This window comes from Pongo abelii, chromosome Y (genome assembly GCF_028885655.2).
Source record: "Pongo abelii isolate AG06213 chromosome Y, NHGRI_mPonAbe1-v2.0_pri, whole genome shotgun sequence".
Classification (NCBI taxonomy): Eukaryota; Metazoa; Chordata; class Mammalia; order Primates; family Hominidae; genus Pongo; species Pongo abelii.
This window is the reverse complement of record NC_072009.2, coordinates 40,944,892-40,969,091: the sequence shown is the minus strand read 5'-3', so window position 1 is coordinate 40,969,091 and position 24,200 is coordinate 40,944,892. Positions and strand designations below refer to the sequence as shown.

The window sequence follows — 24,200 nt, the reverse complement described above, 5'->3', positions numbered from 1 at the left end:
GGCATCTGCCAACATGCCAGGCCTCTCTGCATTTACTAACATTTCTTTTGATTTCTCTCAAAGGTGACTTGTTGTTTACTGAATGAATCTTGCATATTTTGTTACATTTATACTTAATGGATTCAATTTTGTGGGTAGTGTTGTAAGTGGTGTTTTAATATTCAAATTCCAATGATTTCTATTCACTATTGCTGATATACAAAAACTCAATTATGTTTTATCTATTGCCAGTCTTCTTTGCTTCTTTTTATCTCCATTCAGGTATGGGAATGTTGGCTCTATTTAACTTCCACTTCCAGAGATTACCGCCTGGATGAACCCACCCTTAATTTCAGAGATTTTCCCGGGCTACCACCAGAGGGTGCACGGAGCCTATGCAATGAGCCCGCAGAGCCCGCAAACTAACTCTCTGAGGAGCAGGGTGTCCTCACAGAGCCTTGGACAGCGCTTCCTTCTCCTCAGGACACACCGGAGAAAGGCCGTTGTTTCAGGGTACCTGGGGACACCAGTGGCACGTTCATGGTGAAGACTAAGCCTCCTTCATCTCAGGACCCGCCCAAGAGTGGTCGCGGCTTTGGCATACCCGGGATCGCGTCCACAATGAAGATGAAGCCTCTTTCTCTTCCGGACATGTCCAGGAGTGGCCGTTGCTACAAGAGATCTGGTGCTACGACCGGGTGAGAATAAAAACGTCTCCTCAGGACCCTCCCAGGAAAGACATGGCATTCAGGCATCTGGTGGCCAGGTAAGGAAAATACACCCTGTCTGCAGCACCCAGAACTGAGGAGGGGCACTGCCCTGAGCCTTAATTCCCAGCCCTAGCCTCCAATTCTGACTATACGAAAGTGTCCTTTGAGTGAGTCAGTGACCACGCATTGTCACAGCTACCAAAGTGTGGTTTGCAGATGATCTGAGTTTGTTTCTGGGGGAGATTCTGGTACAGAGAAAGGAGAGGCACTGAGTGGAACCACTATGACTGGCTGAGGCCAGGGGAGAAATCACAACCTCCAACAACACTTTTTTCATGCTTTAATGACTCATTTTTCTTAGAGAACTAAAGTAGTTCAAACAACATAGAAAAATTTTTAAGTAGGTATATGAGAACTTGAATTATTATTTAAGTTTAAGTATATGATATGTGACTGGTTAGCAACATTTTTTCTTTTCCTGTGACAGTCACAGTGTAATTGAGAGTGGATTTCTAATGTTGAAGAAAATGTCCACTTTATGAACACTGACATCCTACATTAGCTGAGATGTACTAACAGTATCAAATTTTAATATTATACCATAAAGTCAATTGAAGAATTCTGAGCCAAATATGAGTGACAAATGGTCCATGACACAGCCCTACTCAGGAGATCCTGAGAACATGTGCCCCAGGTGATGTGTACACTGCCTATATTTATGCATTTTAGGGAGACAGGAGTCGTCAATCAAACATATGTAAGTACATTGGTTTGGTCGAGAAAGGATGGGCAACTTGGAAATAGCGATGGTGCGGGGCTGGACTTTCAAGTTACAGGTAGATTTAAATATGTTTTCATTGGCAGTTGTCTGAAAGAATTAAGTTATTACCTAAAAACCTAAAATCAACAGATAGGAATGACTGGGTTACAATAAATAGTAAGGGCTGTAGAGACCAAAGTTTTATCATGATGATGAAGACTCTATGTAGTAGGCTTGAGAGAATAGAAGGTAAATATTCCTTATCAGACTTAAGGTATGTGTTGCTGTTAATGATGGTCAACTTTTTCTAAAGTGAAAAAGGGAGGAGTGTGTAATGAATCATGTGTGTCCCTCTTTCCTGTTGGGAACTGGACCACTTTTGGAATGCCCTTGGTCAAAATGAGGGGTCCATTCAGATGACTGTGGTGGGTGGGGGGACTTGAGAGTTAATTTTTTCTATAATGTTTCACTTCTATTTACAAAAGTATAACCTATTAAATTGCTATACATTATAATTAGTCTAAGAGAAAAAAGGGATTTCTTAAAGAAAAAAAAAAAAACACTAAAAAACCTAAGCCACCACAACTTGCCAGATTTTTTATTGTTTCTGTTTTTAAAGTTGTCAGGGATGCTTTGCTTGTAAGTCATATAGTTGACTTGTTGACCATCCGGGTATAGTTCTTTTGCTTCTTCAAATACTGTACCTAGTAACCTTCCACAATTGTTTTTAAGTAAATTTCTTAAATTGTAGCAGTAAACAAAATGAAAAGATAATGTTAAACAATACTAAGGTTTATCACAGGACATAAAATTTTCAACTCTTATTCCTTTTCTTCTTCTTTTTTTTTTTTTTTTTTTTGAGACATGGTCTCATTCTTTTTCCCAGCCTGGAGGGCAGAATTGCCATCATGGCTCACTGCAGCCTCTAGCTGCCAAGATCAACTGATCCTACACCTTAGACTCAGCTATCATCTCTGGCTAACTTTTTGTATTTTTTGGTAGAGACAAAGGTTTGCCATGTTGCCTGGACATGTCTCAAATGTCTGGACTCGAGTGATCTGCCTGCCTTGGCCTCAAAAAGTGCTGAGATTATAAACATTAATAAAACGTTTATGTTAGGGTTAGATAAAAACCAATCTTGAAAACTGGCTAGCCATATGTAGAAAGCTGAAACTGGATCCCTTCCTTACACCTTATACAAAAATTAATTCAAGATGGACTAAAGACTTAAATGTTAAACCTAAAACCATAGAAACCTTAGAAGAAAACCTAGGCATTATCATTCAGGACATAGGCATGGGCAAGAACTTCATGTCTAAAACACCAAAAGCAATGGCAACAAAAGCCAAAATTGACAAATGGGATCTAATTAAACTAAAGAGCTTATGCACAGCAAAAGAAATTACCATCAGAGTGAACAGGCAATCTACAAAATGGGAGAAAATGTTCACAACCTACTCATCTGACAAAGGGCTAATATCCAGAATCTACAATGAACTCAAACAAATTTACAAGAAAAAAAAAAACAATCCCATCAAAAAGTGGGTGAAGGACATGAACAGACACTTCTCAAAAGAAGACATTTATGCAACCAAACAACACACGAAAAAACGCTCACCATCACTAGCCATCAGAGAAATACAAATCAAAACCACAATGAGATACTATGTCACACCAGTTAGAATGGCAATCATTAAAAAGTCAGGAAACAACAGGTGCTGGAGAGGATGTGGAGAAATAGGAACACTTTGACACTGTTGGTGGGACTGGAAACTAGTTCAACCATTGTGGAAGTCATTGTGGTGATTCCTCAGGGATCTACAATTAGAAATAGCATTTGACCCAACCATCCTATTACTGGGTATACACTCAAAGGACTATAAATCATGCTGCTATAAAAACACAAGCACACGTATGTTTATTGTGGCACTATTCACAATAGCAAAGACTTGGAACCAACCCAAAAGTCCAACAATGTTAGACTGGATTAAGAAAATGTGGCACATATACACCATGGAATACTATGCAGCCATACAAGATGATGAGTTCATGTCCTTTGTAGGGACACGGATGAAATTGGAAATCATCATTCTCAGTAAACTATCGCAAGGACAAAAAACCAAATATCGCATGTTCTCACTCATAGGTGGGAATTGAACAATGAGAACACATGGACACAGGAAGGGGAACATCACACTCTGGGGACTGTTGTGGGGTGGGGGGAGTGGGGAGGGATAGCATTAGGAGATATACCTAATGCTAAATGACGAGTTAATGGGTGCAGCAAACAAACATAGCATATGTATACATATGTAAAAAACGTGCACATTGCGCACATTTACCCTAAAATTTAAAGTATATAAAAAAAAAAATGTTGGGAGTTGGTAGATGCAGAAGTTCCTTTTCTGGCCTTGCTTGAAAATGTTCAAAATATTCTAATTGTTTCCTGTCCATGTACTTCTTTTTCTGTTTTTTAATCTGTCATCTGTTAAAGTCATAAATACATTTTTCACAGTTTATGAATTGCTGCTCTGCTTCCCTAGTGTCATTCTGTTTGTCATAGTTTTTCCACTGAATGAAATACTCTGCCTTCCTATTTTTGTATTATCTTTTGTCAACAACAGTTTCAACCTCAAAATCCCAGGATGCCATGAAGGAAGAGATAGGATTGGAGCAATTACTGTGTCATGTTTATTTTTCTTTTCTTTTCTTTTTTTTTTTTTTTTTGAGACAGACTCTCACTCTGTCACCCAGGCTCCAGTGCATTGGCGCAGTCTCAGCTCACTGCAACCTCCACCTCCCTGGATCACGCCATTCTCCTGCCTCAGCGTCCCGAGTAGCTGGGACTACAGGCACGTGCCACCATGCCCAGCTAATTTTTTGTACTTTTAGTAGAGACAGGGTTTCACCGTGTTAGCCAGGACGGTCTCAATCTCCTGACCTCGTGATCCGCCTGCCTCGGCCTCCCAAAGTCCTGGGATTACAGGCATAAGCCACTGCACCTGGCTTGTCATTTTTCTTTCTGATGAGTCTCCACATTGTCACTGCTTTCAGCCTCATTGCTGCACCAGCCCTGGGTATGGATGAGCCTGTTCCACTTTGTGGCCACTGGTGTAGTAAAAGTTGTGTGAAGAAGCAGCTATGCTATGTACCTTTGTATCACCTAACTTAGTCCATGGTGGGACAGCTCAGGCTTCTGTTTATCATGCCAAGGTGTCTGGTTGGGTAGCCTCAGGTATTCCTACTTTCTGGTGTGGTAAAGAGATCTTTCTTCCTGGCTATAACTCTTTGCTTTGTAGTTGCTCCAGTGTTTATATTGAATATTCTAAAAGTAAAACACTTCTAAAATCACATTAGTTTATTCTCACTTAATATAAAAAACCCTTACTCCTTTATAGCATGGCCGGCTTTATTTCAGTTATTGAGTTCTCGAAATTATAACAATATGCATTCTATCTCCAAAACACAAGCTAGTGAGTTTTTTTTAATATAATAGTGTATTAAATTATGTGGAGAACAGATAGTGAAGGTGCACATTTTTAATTTTTTTATCTTTTGGAATTTTTTGTGTACTTATCTTTACTTTATTCTTTGTTTATTAATACTGCTGTTCAATGTCCTTTCATTTTACCCTGGAATAATCCATAAAGTATTTGTTAAACGGTTGTCTACTGGCAAAAGAATGTGGCTTTTATTTGGGAATTTCATAACTTCTCCTCTCTTTTGATGGACACTTTGTTAAAACATAACTTTTCTCTTTGAAAGTTTTTTCTTACTGCACTTGGAATATATGAGTCCTCTGAGTTTTCAGATAAGAATTTCCCCTGTTATTTGTGAGGGTATGTTGTGCATTACTAGTCAAAATTTCTCTTTCTGCTTTCAAGATTCTCTTTGTCTTTGTTTTAGACAGTTTAACTATCATGTATGTTTGGGTGTGTTTCTTTGAGTTTATTTTACTTGGAGTTTTTGAGTTTCTTAGGTATTTATTATCTCAAATTTGTGACATGTTTAACCACTTTTTTTTAGTCTCCCTATTTCTTTATCTCCTCTTGAATTTCCAAAATGCCTAAGTAGGTCTGCTTGATGGTGTCACACTGGTTTCTAGACTGTTTTCATATTTCTTTATTTTTTTCTCTTCTTAACTTAATAATTTCAATTGCCTCTTTTATTCAATTTGCTGACATGTTCTATATGTGCAAGTCTCCTTTTAAATGTCTGTAGTAATTATTTATTTTTTTATTTGAGATGTAATCTTGCTCTGTCACCAGGCTGGAGTGCAGTGGCACAATCTTGGCTCACTCCAACCTCTGCATACTGGGTTCAATTGATTCTCCTGCTTCAGCCTCTTGAGTAGCTGGGACTACAGATATTTGTCACCACATCCAGCTAATTTGTGTATTTTTAGTACAGTTGGGGTTTCATCATGTTCCCCAGCAAAGTCAAAACTTCTTGACCTTATGATCTGCCACCTAGGTCTCCCGAAGTGCAGGGATTGCAGTCCTCTAGTGAATTTTTTTTTTAATATGTATTTTTAGTAGAGATGGGGTTTCACCATGTTAGCCAGGATGGTTTTGATCTCCTGACCCCTTGATTCACCCGACTCAGTCTCCCAATGTGCTGTGATTAGAGGTGTAAGCCACCATGCCCAGCCAAGAATTTTAATGTCAGTTGTTTTACTTTCATCTCCAGACTTTTTTTTTTACTGAGAGCCACTGAACCTGGCCCAGAGTTTTTTTCTAAGTTTGAAAATAAGTTTCCATGCTTTCCTAAGATCCTGTATTATTTTACTTTCAATCTCTGTTTCTTGAACCTAAAGTAAGACATGCATAGACATCACATTTGTGAATTTTTTTTCAAAGATGCATTTGTACCAGTCTGTGTGTTTTTATATAAGAGCTCACATTTAGTTACTACAAGTAAAAAAAATTACTTACTGTGACATTTACTTACATTTTTTATATGTTCTTTGTCTTATTTGATCCTCAATTACTCCTTTGTCCATTAAAAAAAGTTAACATTTTGAAAATTTTTTCTGTATTTTCATGTAATTATTAGTTATATTTGGGACTTTAATTATATTTTAAACATAATACAGCTTCTTTGAATAATATTAACTTGTTTGAATATTCAAAATTTTAATTTCAATAATATAAATATATGCTGCTCTTGTACTTTTCTCTATCTCAATATAAATTGTCTCAGATTATATCTGTACACACTGAGTGTCCATTAAAGTAAATTTGTAACTTTTTATGTAATAGCTGCCTATGAGATCTGTAATAGTAATAGCTAACTTTGCCAGGATTGCAATAGTAATAGAATTTTTTTTAGGCAAATGTTAATCACACATTATTTTAGCTTTTCTATATGTAGACATTTTTTGCTTGAGTATCGTTTTCATAAGATATTGATTTTCTTCATTTCTCCAACGTGTTTTTCTCAGTTATTGATACCTTAGAATGCATTCCATTAACACTATGAATATGAGCATTATAAAACTATTATTTTTTTAAAAAACTGGATCTGTATTAACAAATCTTTTGTATTGTCTATTGTATGAAATAACTGTATTCTTGCTTTCAACAATTGAAAACTTTGTTTGTGACCAATTCCTGGCATTTTCAACCAAGAATGAGTTCTGAGTTTGCAAAACAGAAATAAATATGTTTCATCGATTCTTTATTTATCTTCTAGAAAGACTGCAACAAACACAATAAATTAACACCAAGTGCTTCTTCACTCCTCCCAGAATTAGGAGTCAGGGCCTGAAATGGAAAATGCGGATTTCAATTTTGAAGGCTTCATCTGTGCCTGGGAGGCAGTATGACAATCCAAAACAATATTTACTACTTTAAAACTGTCTCTTTTGATGGTTTGCTTGGTTTATACAAACTACTGATTTACAGTAATCAGACAGTTTTTGATTGGTTTGATGTTTCTTTGAATGGTTTGAAGCTGCCAGCCCTGCAGTTTTGCCCTCATTTTTATTTGGGAAGCACTGATTGTTTTAGAATCTCAGAGATTAATTTTATTTAGGGGATCTATGATTTGTCCCTTGAAAATATGGTTTAAAATACTAAAATTGAATTTTACATGTTTAATTTGTGTTTCTAATTGTTAGGTTTTTGTTTTAGTGGTTATGGTATGAAGTTTGTTGTTTGCTTTTTATTAATTGATGTTATCAATTTCATATAAAAGACAAGGGCAATATTCTCTATTATGAATCACGTCTTGGTTTTATGTAAAACATGTATACAATTTTTTGTTTCCAAAGTGACTTTCAAGTACATACCAAAATAAAATAATAAGGGAATAATTATGTAGGCATGCAGCAAGATCTACAAGTGTGATGATCTCTGGCAGAAGCTTGCATAAATTGTTTGAAAAACAACCAGGTCACTGTGGATGGAGCAGACTGTGGAAGGAAAATGATTGTAGACAATGAGATTATAGGTGTAACACACAGTTGATGTGATTGTCTAGGGTTTCCATAGGTCAGTAGATTTTACTTTAGTTTCACTTTAAGCCAAGTTCATGACTGGAAGTGGAATTGGTAAGGTTGTTGCTAGCATCTAAAGCCAAGAGGCTAGAAATGCTGCTGAATATCTTAAAATCTAGTCTCAGGCAACTTTGAGCAATTAACAGTATTGAACCATCTCTCCAGAAAATTGTAAAAAGAAAAAAAGAAGCACACTTTTAGAAAACATTGATTTTATATTTTCAAGGTTACTTAACTCAATCTTTGGTTTCTGTAAATCAGAAGGATTTTAAGAAGCTCTTTTAAAGTTCAGTTGATTGAAGTTAGGGTAAGTGTTAGTAAAGTGAAGTCAGTTCAGTTAATCAATAATTAGAAAGTAAACTGTAGGCCAGGTGTGGTGGCTATAATCCCAGTACTTTGGGAGGCCAAGGTGGGCCAATCACAAGGTCAGGAGATCAAGACCATCCTGACTAACATGGTGAGACCTTGTCTCTACCAAAAAAAAAAAAATTAGCTGGGCATGGTGGCGGGCACCAGTAGTACAAGCTACTCACGAGGCTGAGGCAGAAGAATGGTGTGAACCCATGAGGTGGAGTTTGTCGTAAGCCGAGGTGGTGCCACTGCACTGTCCAGCCTGGGTGACAGAGCAAGACTCCATCTCCAAAAAAAAAAAAAAAGAAAAGAAACTATTTCCTTTTTTCTCCCCCTTTCTTTTCCATTACTTTAAAATATCTCTGTAAAGCACTAATATAGCAAAATAAAACCCTAGGCACATTCTATTTTTGGGATAACATGGAGAACACTCCAAGGCTTTTGGGATATAACTAATCTTGAATACAACTGGAAGTCATACAGAATACAGATGCATATATGTGCATTAGTGCAATACATTATGCATACAGACTGGGCATAGTGATTGTCATAAGACAAATATTAAATGTTTCTTATGACATAAAATTTGCTAAGATTTTACAATAACTAAGACAAATGGAAACCAAGATTTCAAGGATTACAGCCAGGGTTAGAGAATTCTGGCTGTTAAGTACAATGAAAACTCAAGCATCTTCTAGGAGAGTCCATCACTCTTGCCATAACCAGCGTGGGGATTATCTCTACAGAAACAGGTGAAAGGGCTGATGGCAGCATGAATCTCATTATTCCTGGATGCAGAAACATAATTTGAGATTATCTGAATGACAGGGCTGAATGACCTGGAACACAAACAGGGATAAAAGTTTCCCCTGGCTTACCACATTGTGGTAAGACAAAAATAAAACAAGAGCTGTGGCCCTTCAGTGTGCACAGACCTAGGAGCTATCAAAGCCAGGGAGGGCTGTCACACCCTTTGCGGCTTTGCATTTTCCGGCATCTCCAAGCTTCTGGGTATCACTACATTCCCCAGTATCAGCTGTGGAAGCTGCTTGCGGTAGGCCTGGTCCAGCTGCAGCTTTTCAATGATCTGGCAGTTCTGTTGGCAACTAAATCTTCCTGGCCTGATACAGCTGGCATGACTGACCTTGTTTAGCTGCTGAAGCCCACACTTGATCATACACCACTCACCACTCATCCATGCTTGCCCTTGGCAGGTGATAAATCCCGGCTGTTAACACCAGATGAGTGCAGCATGTCAAGTAGTGTGGGTAGAACAACTTAGCAGCCCTGATTAAAGCTTAGGGAAAGGAACCACAGGCCACAGAGGTTTTCATCTGCAAAGTGACACGCCTAAACTCCCATAGCAGTAGAAGCGTAGCTGGTTATGTTTAAATGACTTACTTCTTTTGGTTCTTGAAATAATGACTATTCAGTGTCCTACATTTTGGTATTTTTTAACCTCATTTGCAAATTATTATATTTCAAAATTTTTACAAAATCAAATTTGAAAGATTATTATTTGCGTTGAACCACCTGATCCATCTTATGTACACTGCATTTTTTTAAGACAGAGTTTCAGTTTTGTCATCCAAGCTGGAGTGCAGTGGCATTTTCTCAGCTCAGTGTACCTCCTGCCTCTGCCTCCCATGGAGCTGGAATTACAGGCACCCACCATGGTGTGCAGCATGGCATTGGAGTTCAGATTAGCTTTCTCCTAGTAGATTATGAAGCTTACTTATGAAAGAGTATTTCTAATTCCTGGACTTTGATGTTTTGTACTCATGTAATTTCTGTTTGAGAGACACTTTTGCTCAGGGTTCTAATATGATGAGCAGCATTTCTGGCATTTTCTGCTAAATGCAATGGTGACATACATTTTCTGTGGTTGAAATACCCTAATATGTTTGTGTCTCAAGAAGTCTGAATCGTTGACATTTACTATTCTAGAGAGTTCTGAAGAAGAAATTAAAAACCACTTTTTAAAATTTTGCAGAGGCCAGGAGGAGTGGTTCACACCTGTAATCCAAGCAACTTTGGAGACTGAGGCAGGAGGATCACCTGAGTTTAGGAGTTGTAGACCAGCCTGGTCAATAGGGTGAAACCTCATCTTCACTAAAATTACACACACAGGCATGAAGTAAAATCAGCTTGTCAGGGTGGTGGACAACTGTAATCCCAGCTATTTGGGAGGCTGAGGCAGGAAAATCTCTTAAATCTGGGAGGTGGAGGTTTCAGTGAGCTGAGATCACACCATTGCACTCCAGCCTGTATGACAAAAGAAAACCTCTGTCTTAAAAAAAATTTGCAGTAATTTTATATGAGATCTCATTTTTCTCTAATTTTTGGCTATTCTAACATCCTGATATTTTCTCTAACTTGCTGCTATTATAACATTCTGTCATTGGTGAAATATACCAGGGTGTCCTGCATGTACCATGGAACTTAATATAAAACAATATTAATTAACACAAATAAAAAGTTTTTTCTGGATGTGAGGTTATAGTAGCTTTGAAAAATGTGCCACACTTTAAAACATTTTGTAATTACAAATCAGCGTTGTCACAAACTTCATTGAAAAGCAAATAAGAAGCATATCTCAATTTTTAGTTGATTGAATTTCTTTTCTTTTATTTTTAGAATGAAATCTCACACTCTCTTTGGCTGGAGTGCAGTGGTGCAATCTTAGCAGACTGCAACCCCCTGCCTCCCAATTTCAAGTGTTTATTCTTCCTCAGCTTCTTGAATAGCTGAGAATACATGTGTGCATCACCACCTCTGATGGGTTTTTACCATATTGGCCACACTTGTCTCAAGCTCCAGACCTCAAGTACTCTGCCTGTCTTGGCCTCCAAAAGTACTGGAATTACATGTGTGAATCACCATGCCTGGCCCCTGACTGAATTTCTAATTCAAAAAAAATCCATCTTACAAAACCTTATTTTCTATATTATATTTTTGATGTGTTTCTTTATATGTCTCATAATTAAAGAAAATGGTATAATTTTAATGTATTTTTTTGTAATTGAAAATGAGTTTATTTGTATTAATATGTAATTAAAACAGTAAGTATATTAAGAATTTTTTTGCTGTGTGTAAAGTTATGAGGTTTTAGAAATTTCTTTAAAAAACTAATTTGGATAATTAATTACATTAGTTGATTGTACTTGGGTTATTTTCCTCAGGATTTTCTTTTGTAAGAAAATTCAAAATTGCTTCAAGATACATTGAGATGTTCAATTATGTGAAATAAACTTAAAGGTATTTTCTTTGAAAAGAAAGTTTTTATACCCTACCTTTTCTACTAATAATATGTGATTATTTTTTCTAACATGTTAGAAATTAATTTTTTTCATCTTCCCTGCACCTAAAGTTCCCTTGTAATATATGACAAGCAAAGAACTGCTATCAGAGAAGGCTGTTGTAGTCTGTAAGTCACCTATTACCATCAACCCTGGTTTTGAGCTACTTGCAACACCAGCTATTGTCTGTGTAAAAAATCTCACAGTGATGCTAGACTGTCTGACAGAAACATATTACATAGACAAAGTAAAAACTGTGAGTATTTTAAATTATAAAACAGTTTTGTTCATTAATCATACTTTTGTTTGAAATTCTATTATTTCATTTAGAAAAATTAACTCATGGTTTTCTGTGTTTTTGGTCAGCTAGTTTACCATTTTGTAGTCAACAGGTATATAATTAAAACCATTTAACTAAGAGAACATCAATTTTTTAATAAGCATGTATTTCTTAACTTCTCTCCTATTGTTGGTTTTAGTACTTTACCACAGTGGGTTTTATTTAGTCATATGTGAAAAAAAAAAAGACAACCCATTACAGTAACAAGAAACCTAATTTAATGCTACAAAAATTTATATTTAAAATGGATTCATTAAAAAGATTTTCATAACCCAAATGTTAAAGTTGCTCAATGTATTTTAATTATATTCTGAGAGGTACTTTTTTAAAAAAATCATAATGTGAGAAGAGAACATTTGAGTGCATTTTATTAATTTTAAATGTCCATATTAGTTAAGCAAAATGAATAGCAATGTTGAAATTTTACACAAAACTGAAACTCAGAGTGGGAGCCAATGTAAGTAAGTTAACAAGTAATAACTTGAAATTTAGTTGATTTCAAGAGAAATCTGAGGGTTAAGAATATAATTAACAACAGCATTCTGTACAGATATTTAATTGGAAATTTGAAATTATATTTGTTTATGTTTTTTCTTGGTTTGAGTATATTTTTTAGTACATTGTAGGAGTTTCTAGCTAAACTCAGTATTTAAAAGTTCAGATCTTTATGTGTTCTGTAGGATCTACATAGAGAGAAGAATTTCGTTTTTGAAAACTTTTTTTTGTTTATTTGTTTAGCTATTGTATTGGAATAGTAAATATATATTTTCAAAAGAGATTTTTTTAACCAACCCTGTTTTTGTTAAACTATTTAGCCAATGTTTTCTTGTGATTAATATATATTTTCAAATATATAAGAGGACATGCAGTAAAAACTATGAACTTGTCACCAATATATATTTCTTGGGCAGAGATTTTCTTTAAGGTATATGCACATCTTCAAACACTTACCTATTTTTTTTTAATCAGAAATATGCAATATACAATATGGTTAACTTTGTTTTGTACTTAGTCACATACCTGTCAATACATGAAGATCTGTTTAATTCTCTTTTGTAGCTACTTAAATTGCATTTCAATGTGCTCTAATTTATGCAGTCCACCCCTAAGTTGAAGTGATGTGTAAGTTGTATTCAGTTTTACAAAAAGTAGCATTTACAATTTTCACAGCTATTTTAAAGACACCATCTAATTGACTTCTTCTTACAATAAAACTATGAACATATATAAAGCAATTATCACTGTTAGCTGAGGAAGAAAGTGATATTTATGTGGAGGTTATAGTTTTTATGAGTTGGAACAATAATTTAAATGAAATGATCAATTAAAACTGAGAAAACCCTAATGTTCTATTTATATACAGTTCTGATGAAAGTGTATTGGATATAATTATTTTAAGTGCAAAAGTTTTTTAATATGTAAAGTCATAATGATTAATGCTAAGTCTCTGTTTAACACATGAGAATTTAATATTATATCGTCGTGTATGACTCGTTCTAAGAGAATTGTTACAAAAGCAATGACATTAAAAATGTGCACTTAAAAATTCTGTATTTAATAGTCTTTATAGTGGCTCACATTGCTGATGTAAAAGTTTAAAGTACTCTTTCAAAATGGTTGTGTTAGCCTGATAGAATAAATTTCACAGCCCAATTAAGAGAACAATGGGTAAAATCATTATATTTGTTGCAAAATCATTATATTTTCTTAGCTTGTGAAGCACTCAGTGAATAGGAATAACTGTCCCCTGTTGGATCCTGCCCACCAAAAAGATTGGTGGGACTCAGAGAAACTGCTGCTACTTTTCACCTAAATTATGTGATCCATCAACTATACATAATCCTAGTCATCAGAAATAGTTTTTCTACAATTGAAAAAACAGTTAGTGATAAAGATGACGATTGTTCAAAGATGAGAAACAAAATTGTGAGGTAAGTTTTAATTATATATTTTTAAATATTCTGATAGTAGATACTGTTGTTCTTCCTGAGATTAGTGTACTTTCGTGAGATTTTTATCCAGACTGCGTTTTGATGATAAGGCTAGAAAATGTGAGATACTGTGACTGACATATTTATTGTGCTCACTATCTAGTAACTTTAAATTTTGGTTAATAATATGTATCACTTTTTGTTTGTTTGTTTTGAAACCGTGGTAGATATAATCACATTTGTATGACCTGGTAAATGAAATTCAGCCTTTGAATAATGAGTTTTTTTTTTTTTTTTTTTTTTTTGAGATGGAGTTTCATTCTGTCACCGAGGCTGGAGTGCAGTGATGCAATCTCAGCTCACTGCAAGCTCTGCCTCCTGGGTTCACACCATTCTACTGCCTCACCTTCCCAAGAAGCTGGGACTACAGGAGCCCAGCATCACTTCCGGCTATATTGTTTTTGTATTTTTAGTAGGGATGGGGTTTCACTGATAGCCAGGGTGGTCTCCTGACCTCGTGATCTGCCCATCTCAGCTTCCCAAAGTGCTGGGATTACAAGCATGAGCCAACGTGCCAGGCCTTTTATTTTTAATAATTATATTGTCTTTTAAAGAAGGCATTTTTTTTTTTTTTACTGTTGTTCTGTCTGTGTCATATAATCTGTGCTTATTTTTAGGATTTTCTGAATATTTTTCTCAAATTAGGGTTTTTTCTGCTAAGGAAAAAAATTATTTTTGAGATAATGCTACATGGACCTGTTAGCAACATGAAATAATTATTACAATCAGGCTGCTAAGTGTATAAAAACATCTGATTGAAAATACAAAGTATCTGGTTGAAAATAAAGCAGAAAAAACGTTAGGTTTTAGTGGCAGTTTACATATTTAAGATATAGCTATTAAGTAGTGTACCCAGAAAACTTTAATTTTGGAAACATTTGTACTCAAGTAATTTATCATTCCTATACTTTTTTGCATAGATATTGACAGAAACTAAATAAAGAAATTAGAATATTTTAACTCTAGTAAATAATTCTTAAATTTCTGTTTATCTTCCTCTGTGATCAGAAATAGTTTGGTTTTCAAATAGCATCTCAGCACTTATCATCAATGGAGATTGAAACACAAACTTGCCTCTGCCTTTCTAGATCTGATAGATCACACCATACAGTTATTACAACCTTGGTAGTATTTCTTTTTATTAGAATCTCCACATGGGATGTTCACTAACACTTGATTAACAGCCACTAACAGAAAACAACAACAAAAAACTAAAATTTAAGTCCTGGTATTGTAGTCGGTTTTACTCCTAGGGTTTTGAATTTAAAACAGATAGAGGGGGGTAGGGGGAAGGGATAGCTTTAGGAGATATACCTAATGCTAAATGATGAGTTAATGGGTGCAGCACACCAGCATGGCACACGTATAAATATGTAACTAACCTGCACATTGTGCACATGTACCCTAAAACTTAAATTATAATAATAATAAAATTAAAAATAACAGATAGAGATGGTTAATTATACTGACAAAAAGTGAATGAGGCAGACAGAATATAAAATTCAAATATAGTCCCCACCTGTGTTCTTGGTTGCTTGTGCTTTATGTTTTCTTAGGATTCACTGTGGCATGCATATCTGCCTAGCTAATTTTTCTACATGATGAACTTCATCAGGGCACAAACTGGATATTGTTTATTTTTGTATCAAAAACCTCAGGTGTAGAGAAAAACATATAGAAACATGATATGTGTAAAATAACTGTATTTTGCTCTGTAGCTACAAGGAAATTATGATCTTTGGAGCACCTATGTATGTTCTCTTACCTTCCACAACTACTCTTAACAGCCATATTTATTGTGTGGTAATAATTCCAAATACATCACATAAATTATATCCAGAAATCTGTAAAAATACATTATACTCACAAGGGGACTCTGAATTCTAGGAGAACAAACTATCTTATTCCTCGTAAGTTATTTATCACAGGGCACATAGCCATCAGTGTCCGTGTCGGTAATGTTTTCTGATTTGCAACAAATAAGAGACTTCTACATACACAGGTTCTGCAAACAGCTTTCTCCAAACATATATTAAGATGTTTGAAAACAAAAACAAATCAATACTACAGTAAAATGTAACAAATTTAAAGCCATTAGAGTATATTATCTGTCTACAGATCATTTACATTTTATTAAATATTTATGTAGAGATAAAGTAAACTACACAGGAGGAGGAGTGTGAATTATATTTACATACTCCATCATTGTAAATCAGAAGCTTGAGCAGACAAAAATTATAGTATTAAAGAGGATCCTTGAGCCAAACCCCTACAAATATCAAACGATTACTATATGGAAATATTTTAAGCTTTGGTAAGAAAGTATTGCTTAAGTTAGTTATGGCATAATCACCCTAATGATGTTAATTTTTATTTATTTATCTTTTTATAAAAAGATTATAAACCTTAAAATTATCATTAAATTGTTTTAATGTTTGCTCAGTGAATGTGAACATTTGTACCTGTTCTCTGTTTATGGTGTGTAACACAATTAAGCACTTGCTATTTAAATAATCTTGTTTTTTTTTTTTTTTTGGCCAATAGAAATGATTTGGGTATGACTAAAAAAATGTGCATTTACATTCAGTGATTATTTTGAATTTCCTTGGGAGTTGGATATGGGACCTTACACAGAAGCAGGCATTGCAAAGCTGGAAGAGAATAATGTGAAATCAGAAAATCAATGGATTCTACAGAAAGAGTAACCTGAAAATAAAACTACAAAGATCACAAAATGCAGACTTTTAGATGTGCTTGTATACTGTGGTCAAGCAAAGCAGTGGGCATTATTATTCTCATATTATTCAAAAAATGGTAGGATGATGACTGAGATTCCTGGTATAAATTTGATTATGAAGATTTAACAGGACTTAAATGGATGATGATAAAGAAATTTTATCAAAGGCCTTTTCGGCATCTATTGAGATAATCATGTGGTTTTTTGTCTTTGCTTCTGTTTATATGATGGTTTGCATTTATTTATTTGTGTATGTTGAACCAGCCTTGCATCCCAGGGATGAAGCCCACTTGATCATGGTGGATAAGCTTTTTGATGTGCTACTGGATTCAGTTTGCCAGTATTTTATTCAGGATTTTTGCATCAATATTCATCAGGGATATTGGCCTAAAACTCTCTTTTTTGTGTGTGTATCTCTGCTAGGGTTTGGTATCAGGTTGATGCTGGCTTCATAAAATGAGTTAGGGAGGATTCTCTTTTTCTTTTGATTGGAATAGTTTCAGAAGGAATGGTACTAGCTCCTGTTTGTACCTCTGGTAGAATTCAGCTATGAATCCACCTGGTCTTGGACTTTTTTTGGTTCATAGGCTATTAATTACTGCCTCAATTTCAAAGCCTGTTATTGGTCTATTAAGGAATTCAACTTCTTCCTGGTTTAGTTTTGGGAGTGTTTATGTGTCCAGGAAATTTGTTCATTTCTTCTAGATTTTCTAGTTTGTTTGTGTAGAGGTGTTTATAGTATTCTCTGAAAATTCTTAAATGTAAGACCTAAAACCATAAAAATCCTAGAAGAAAACCTGGGCAATACAGGACATAGGCATGGACAAGAATTTCATGTCTAAAACACCAAAGGCAAGGCAACAAATGCCAAAATTGACAAATGGGATCTGATTAAACTAAAGAGCTTCTGCACAGACATAGAAACTACCATCAGAGTGAACAGGCAACCTACAAAATGGAAGAAAATTTTTGCAATCTACCCATCTGACAAAGGGCTAATATCCAGAAAATACAAAGAAATTAAACAAATTTACAAGAAAAAATCATACAACCCCATCAAAAAGTCGGCAAAGGATATAAACAGGCACTTCTCAAAAGCAGAAATTTATGCAGCAGAAAGCCACATTGAAAAAGGTTCATTATCACTGGCCATCAGAGAAATGCAAATCAAAACCACAATGAGAGACCATCTCACACCAGTTAGAATGGCGATCATTAAAAAGTCAGGAAACAACAGGTGTTGGAGTGGATGTGGAGAAATAGAAAAACTTTTACACTGTTGGTGGGACTGTATACTAGTTCAACCATTGTGGAACAAAGTGTGGTGACTCCTCAAGGGTCTAGAACTGGAAATATCATTTGACCCAGCCCTCCCATTACTGGATATATGCACAAAGGATTATAAATCATGCTGCTACAAAGACACATGCACACGTATGTTTATTGTGGTACTATTCACAATAGCGAAGAGTTGGAACCAACCCAAATGTTCATCAATGAGAGACTGGATTAAGAACATGTGGCACATATATACCATGGAATACTATGCAGCCATAAAAAATGATGAGTTCATGTCCTTTGTAGGGACATGGATGAAGCTGGATACCATCATTCTGAGCAAACTATCACCAAGGACAGAAAACCAAACAACATATGTTCTCACTCATAGGTGGGAATTGAACAATGAGAACACTTGGTCACAGGATGGGGAACATCACACACTCGGGCCTGTTGTGGGACGGTGAGAGTGGGGAGGAGGGAAGGATAGCATTAGGAGATATACCTAATGTAAATGCTGAGTTAATGGCAGCACACCAGCATGGCAGTTATATACATATGTAACAAACATGCACATTGTGCACATGTACTCTAGAACTTTAAGTATAACGATAAAAAAAGAAATTTTAAAAATTAGTGTTTTGATGGAGAGTACATGAATGTATTTGATCATATGCTGAAGTGCATGTCATATAGACAGCAGAAGAGGTGATAAAATGCTTATATAGTTTTGAAACAATAAACAAATGGACATGATTGATGAAGGAGATGAGATGATAAGACATATATTATGGCTAACTCTTGCGAGAACACATCACATCATCATGTCACCAGCCTTCAATAAAAGTGTATGGTAAAAAAAAAAAAAAAAAAAATGACATTTACTCCTAAATGAAAGCAATAAAGATGAGAGTATTTGCAGTTTGTGAAAGAACTGCTTACATGTAATGGTGTTTATTTAAACCCTGCTCATGCTAAGCTTTTAGATTAGCTTCTTCGTAATAAAAATAATGTGTGCTTGGCTTCTACGATTCTTTACAACACATCAACATGTTTTTCATATTTTTCTTCAGTCTTCTTTTTGCTTTTTTCATAGAATCATTAGCCTCAATTTATGTGAACATGTTGCCTTTCTGGTTTAGTTATTCTAAAGTAAAAAAATTTAAGATATCTGTACCTTAGAATAGTGGAACTTAATGTATGGATACGTGAAAAGCATTTATTTATTAAACCAGTGATTATTTTTTACTCAAGCATTTGTTTAAAATGTGGGTTAGTGAAGTGGTAAGATCATCAGCAAAAGTAGTCTTAACTAACAAAAATTATGTTAAGAAAGAGCTTGAAAATACAACTGTTTTTGACTGTATAGGTAATTTTTATTTAAAGAGCAGAATTATTTTTCTGCCTGAATCAAACTAAATTACTGTGATTTGTATACAGATTGCTGCTATATTCCTCATTATCATTGTATTTTACATTTTAAAAAGTAATTTGTGTTCCTGCCAGTGACTGGTATACGGCTTTGGATTTTATTCATAGGGAACTTATAATTGGTTTGTTTGTCTATTATACTGCTTTACATTTTCCTAACCATAAAAACATTATTTCAAATTTTAAATACACAATAATCATTTTTGCAGTAATTGTGAGAGAATTCTTCATAAACTTAAAATTGTCTAATCTAAATGCGTGTTTATTATTTCAAAATTGGTTCCTATTCCAATACCTTCGTATTGCACCTTTTTCCACTTTATCATTAAGTATGAAGTTTTACCTTTACTAAATAAAATATTAAGTGATAATTAAAAAGATATAACATATTTTAGATGAGGTTTTCTTGGTGATATTCATAATTCCAATAATTTGGAAGGCCAAGGCAAAAGATCGCTTGAGGCCAAGAATTTTGAACCCGGTTTGGCAAAACAGTGAAACACAATCTCTACAAAAGTGTTTACAAATCAAGAAGATATGGTAGCTCACACCGGTAACCTTAGCAATCTATAAGTCCGTGGTGGGTGGATCAGTTCAGCATATAAATTGAGGCCAGCCTGAACAATATAGCAGGATTCTGTCTATAAAAAATATTAAAATAATTAAAGAAATTGAATAATTATCTGAGCCTACTGGCCTTTTCCTGGAGAACCAGCTAACTGGGAGGCTGAAGCTTCAAGAACATGGGTATCACAGGCTGCCACTAAGGAGATGAGACAGATGCCTGATTCTTTCACATAGCTAAGTGGATACAGCCTACTTTACATTTATCTTTTTCATGTAAAATTGCTTATTTTCTTGACTTTGTATGACTATAGGTAGGGTTGTAGTTTGCAGTCAGAGGACAGCTTTAGCTGAGCCATCTCCCCCTGAAAACACAAGGCATTCTTCCTTCCTACACAGTCACCCATCTTAGTGCCCCAAAACGCTCAGGCAGAATTTGACTTAGATTGTCCTAAATTTAATGTGATTTTTGTCTTCTGATCCTTCCATTAACGCTCTCTTTTCTCCACACTCATGTCCCATCTTTTGCTACTGTCAATAATCATTTATCCCCTCCCATCACAAAAGAAGCCTGTACTCCCTTCAGATACAGCAACATGAAGATTCCCCAGAAAAAACAAAAATTAAAAAAATACATACTTTAATTTTGCACTTTTTTAATTTTTAAAAAACGTTCGAGATTGAGGAACCACATGCATCTGGTAGGAGACGAGTTTTATCTTCACAAAGAATTTACTGATATGAACATTTTTGTTACATAATATTAGCAGAAAAAATTCTGAATTAAACAAGAACAAAAAAAACCCTAAAACCTGAGGTGAAGCCCTGCTGCTGTCCCGGGCCGGGCCCTCTGCCATGGGCTCGGCGGCCTCCCACTCGGCCGCCTTGTTGGGCGGGGCCCGGAGACAGTCCTCCGCTGCCTCACAGCCGGGGCTCTCACTGGCCGCCTGGCGCCGCTACAGCTAGGCGGTGGCCGATCGCGAGGACGACCCTAACTTCTTCAGGACGGTGGAGGGCTTCTTCAATCGCGGCGCCAGCATCGTGGGGGACAAGCTGGTGGATGACCTGAGGACCCGGGAGAGTGAGGAGCAGAAGCAGAACCGGCTGCAGGGCACCCTGTCGATCATCAAGCCCTGCAACCATGTGCTGAGTCTCTCCTTCTGCATCCGGAAGGACGACGGCTCCTTGGAGGTCATCTAAGGCTACCCAGCCCAGCACAGCCAGCACCGCACGCCCTGCAAGGGAGGTGTCCGTTACAGCACTGATGTGAGTGTAGATGAAGTAAAAGCTTTGTCTTCTCTGATGACATACAAGTGTGCAGTGGTTGATGTGCCATTCGGGGGTGTTAAACTGGTGTTAAGGTCAATCCAAAGAACTATACTAATAATGAATTGGAAGAGATCACAAGGAGGTTCACCATGGAGCTAGCAAAGAAGGGCTTTATTGGTCCTGGCATTGATGTGCCTGCTCCAGACATGAGCACAGGTGAGAGGGAGATGTCCTGGATCGCGGATGCCTATGCCAGCACCATAGGTCACGATGATATTAATGCGCTCTCCTCTGTTACTGGTAAACCCATCAGCCAAGGGGGAATCCATGGACGCATCTTTGCTACTGGCCGTGGTGTCTTCCATGGGATTGAAAACTTCATCAATGAAGCTTCTTACATGAGCATTTTAAGAATGACACCAGGGTTTGGAGATAAAACATTTGTCGTTCAGGGATTTGGTAATGTGGGCCTACACTCTATGAGATAATTACATCATTTTGTTGCTAAATGTATTGCTGTTGATAAGTCTGATGGGAGTATATGGAATCCAGATGGTATTGACCCAAAGGAGCTGGAAGACTTCACTTTGCAACATAGGTCCATTCTGGGTTTCCCCAAGGCAAAGCCCTATGAAGGAAGCATCTTGGAGGCCTACTGTGACATACTGATCCCAGCTGCCCGTGAGAAGCAGTTGACCAAATCCAATGAACCCAGAGTCAAAACCAAGATCATTGCTGAAGTTGCCAAGGGGCCCACAACTCCAGAAGCTGACAAGATCTTCCTGGAGAGAAACATTATTGTTATTCCAGATCTCTTCTTGAATGCTGGAGGAGTGACAGCATCTTATTTTGAGTGGCTGAAGAATCTAAATCATGTGAGCTATGGCCATTTGACCTTCAAATATGAAAGGGATTCTAACTACCACATGCTCATGTCTGTTCAAGAGAGTTTAGAAAGACAATTTGGAAAGCACGGTGAAACTATTCCCATTGTACCCATGGCAGAGTTCCAAGACAGGATGTCAGGTGCAACTGAGAAAGACATCAGGCACTCTGGCTTTGTGTACACAATGGAGTGTTCTGCCAGGAAAATCACGTGCACAGCCAGGAAGTATAACCTGGGATTGGACCTGAGAACAGCTGCCTATGTCAATACCATTGAGAAAATCTTCAAAGTGTGCAATCAAGCTGGCGTGACCTTCACATAGATGGATCATGGCTGACTTCCTCACTATCCTCTTCACGTGTAACTTCTGCAGACCTATCACATATTACATGTAACCACATAAATCCCTTTCTCTCCTGACTCATTAATAATGGATACTTTTTTCAACAAGTCAATCCAAATCAGCCTGTTAAGGAGTAATAAATTAAGGTTAGAGGATCATGTACGAGCTGAGTGTGAAAGTAGAAATCACCTACATCAGAGAGCCATTTTGGTATTTTGCCTTTAAATAAAAATCCTCCTCCATCTGGCTGTGCAGCCTTGCTCTGTGGCTTTTCCCAACACAATTAGTGCTAGTGCTGGGGAAGGGATAGTCAAGAGCAGTCAGTTGCTTACTTATTTTGCTCTGGATGAGTCTGGGACATGCTATAACTTTAACACATTTAAGAAGTAGTTGTGTGGCCTTTTCAGAAGGTGGCATGGTCCTCAAGTGAGTTCTTAGTATTTTATATCAGCAAAATAACTCAATTTTGCAGGTTACAGACAAATATAAAAGCTGTTTCTGTTTATGAATTTTATTATTTTAGAATAGAATAAGTACATGCTGTCTTTAATCACTTAACAAGCCTAACCTTGACTCAAACAGTGAATGCCTATAAAAATAATAAATGAAAAAAACTAGTATTTTTATATCATAAAACAGTATCATTTATAGCTTATCATTCATGTATTGTTGTCCAGCAAATATTAAAAGACCTGTGGATAATTAAGTTTTCTTCATACCTGCAAAATGTTGGAGGCTATTTTCACTAAAACTGTCAGAATTTGCTTACTATAATTATGACACATAGTACAAAGAATGCCGGAAACTTTTTATCATGTTAACCAATTGTTCTCTTTTTAAGACCTGTGGTTGACTAATTAAACTATAATTCAAGTAGAGTGTCCCAGAAAGAAACCACTTCGGCTCCCTCTTTGGAGTCTGGCTGGCTCTGAGCATTGCCAATGGCCCCTACTCACCTGAATTTTTATCCTCTCCTTTTAGAGGCTTTGCATTCTGCACCCAGCTTCACTAACAGTGGGCTCAAAACAACCTTGGGTTGAGTGTTTCATTTGGGAGTTATTTGGCCAGGGCCTTTTGAACAGTAGTGCCCCCATGAAGTGGTAGATAATATATGTGTAAGAATGAACTTCTTTTTTTTTTTTTAAACTATAACACCCTTCAGAAATTTCTCACTACTTTGTAACTGCATGGCTTAACCTGTTGATAAAAGCAGTTATTTAAAGTCTACGTTTTCCAAAAAAAAACTACAGGATATTAAACCAGGACAATCTTCTAACAATGACACCTCTTTCCAGTATGAGAGAACTACCTCCTATGATATGAGAAATATCAATATTTTATTTCTTTCTTCTACACATATTCAACACTTATCAATGCCAAAGAGTTCAAATTTTAATATGTCAAATTTCAACCATGAAGATATAAAAATTCTTACTGTAAATGCAGCATTGTTTTTTCATTCAATATTACTTTATGAATTCAAGTCCTGCTTAATAATGATAACATTATTGGCAGGACCCAAAGATCATTCCTTACAAATCTTTTTTTAATAGAGATTATGTTCTTGGAGCCAAATAAAAATTTTGCTGCTTAGACACACATACATATGTTCTTTTCTTAAAACATTTTCTTGTTATTATTTATTTACATCTCCTACTCTTTGGGAATTCCTTACAAGTAAATCACCAGCTTTTAAAATCTTTCATCATTAATATTTGTCAGATATTTACAGACATACCAAATAAAATCATTATTTATTTTTC

The 24,200-nt window shown here is 36.0% G+C and overlaps 1 pseudogene; it reads left to right on the top strand.

The window, feature by feature from the left end:
* The first annotated feature begins 519 nt into the window (after positions 1–519).
* LOC129053248 (glutamate dehydrogenase 1, mitochondrial-like) lies at positions 520–22,459 on the top strand (annotated as a pseudogene).
* Positions 22,460–24,200: the final 1,741 nt, after the last annotated feature.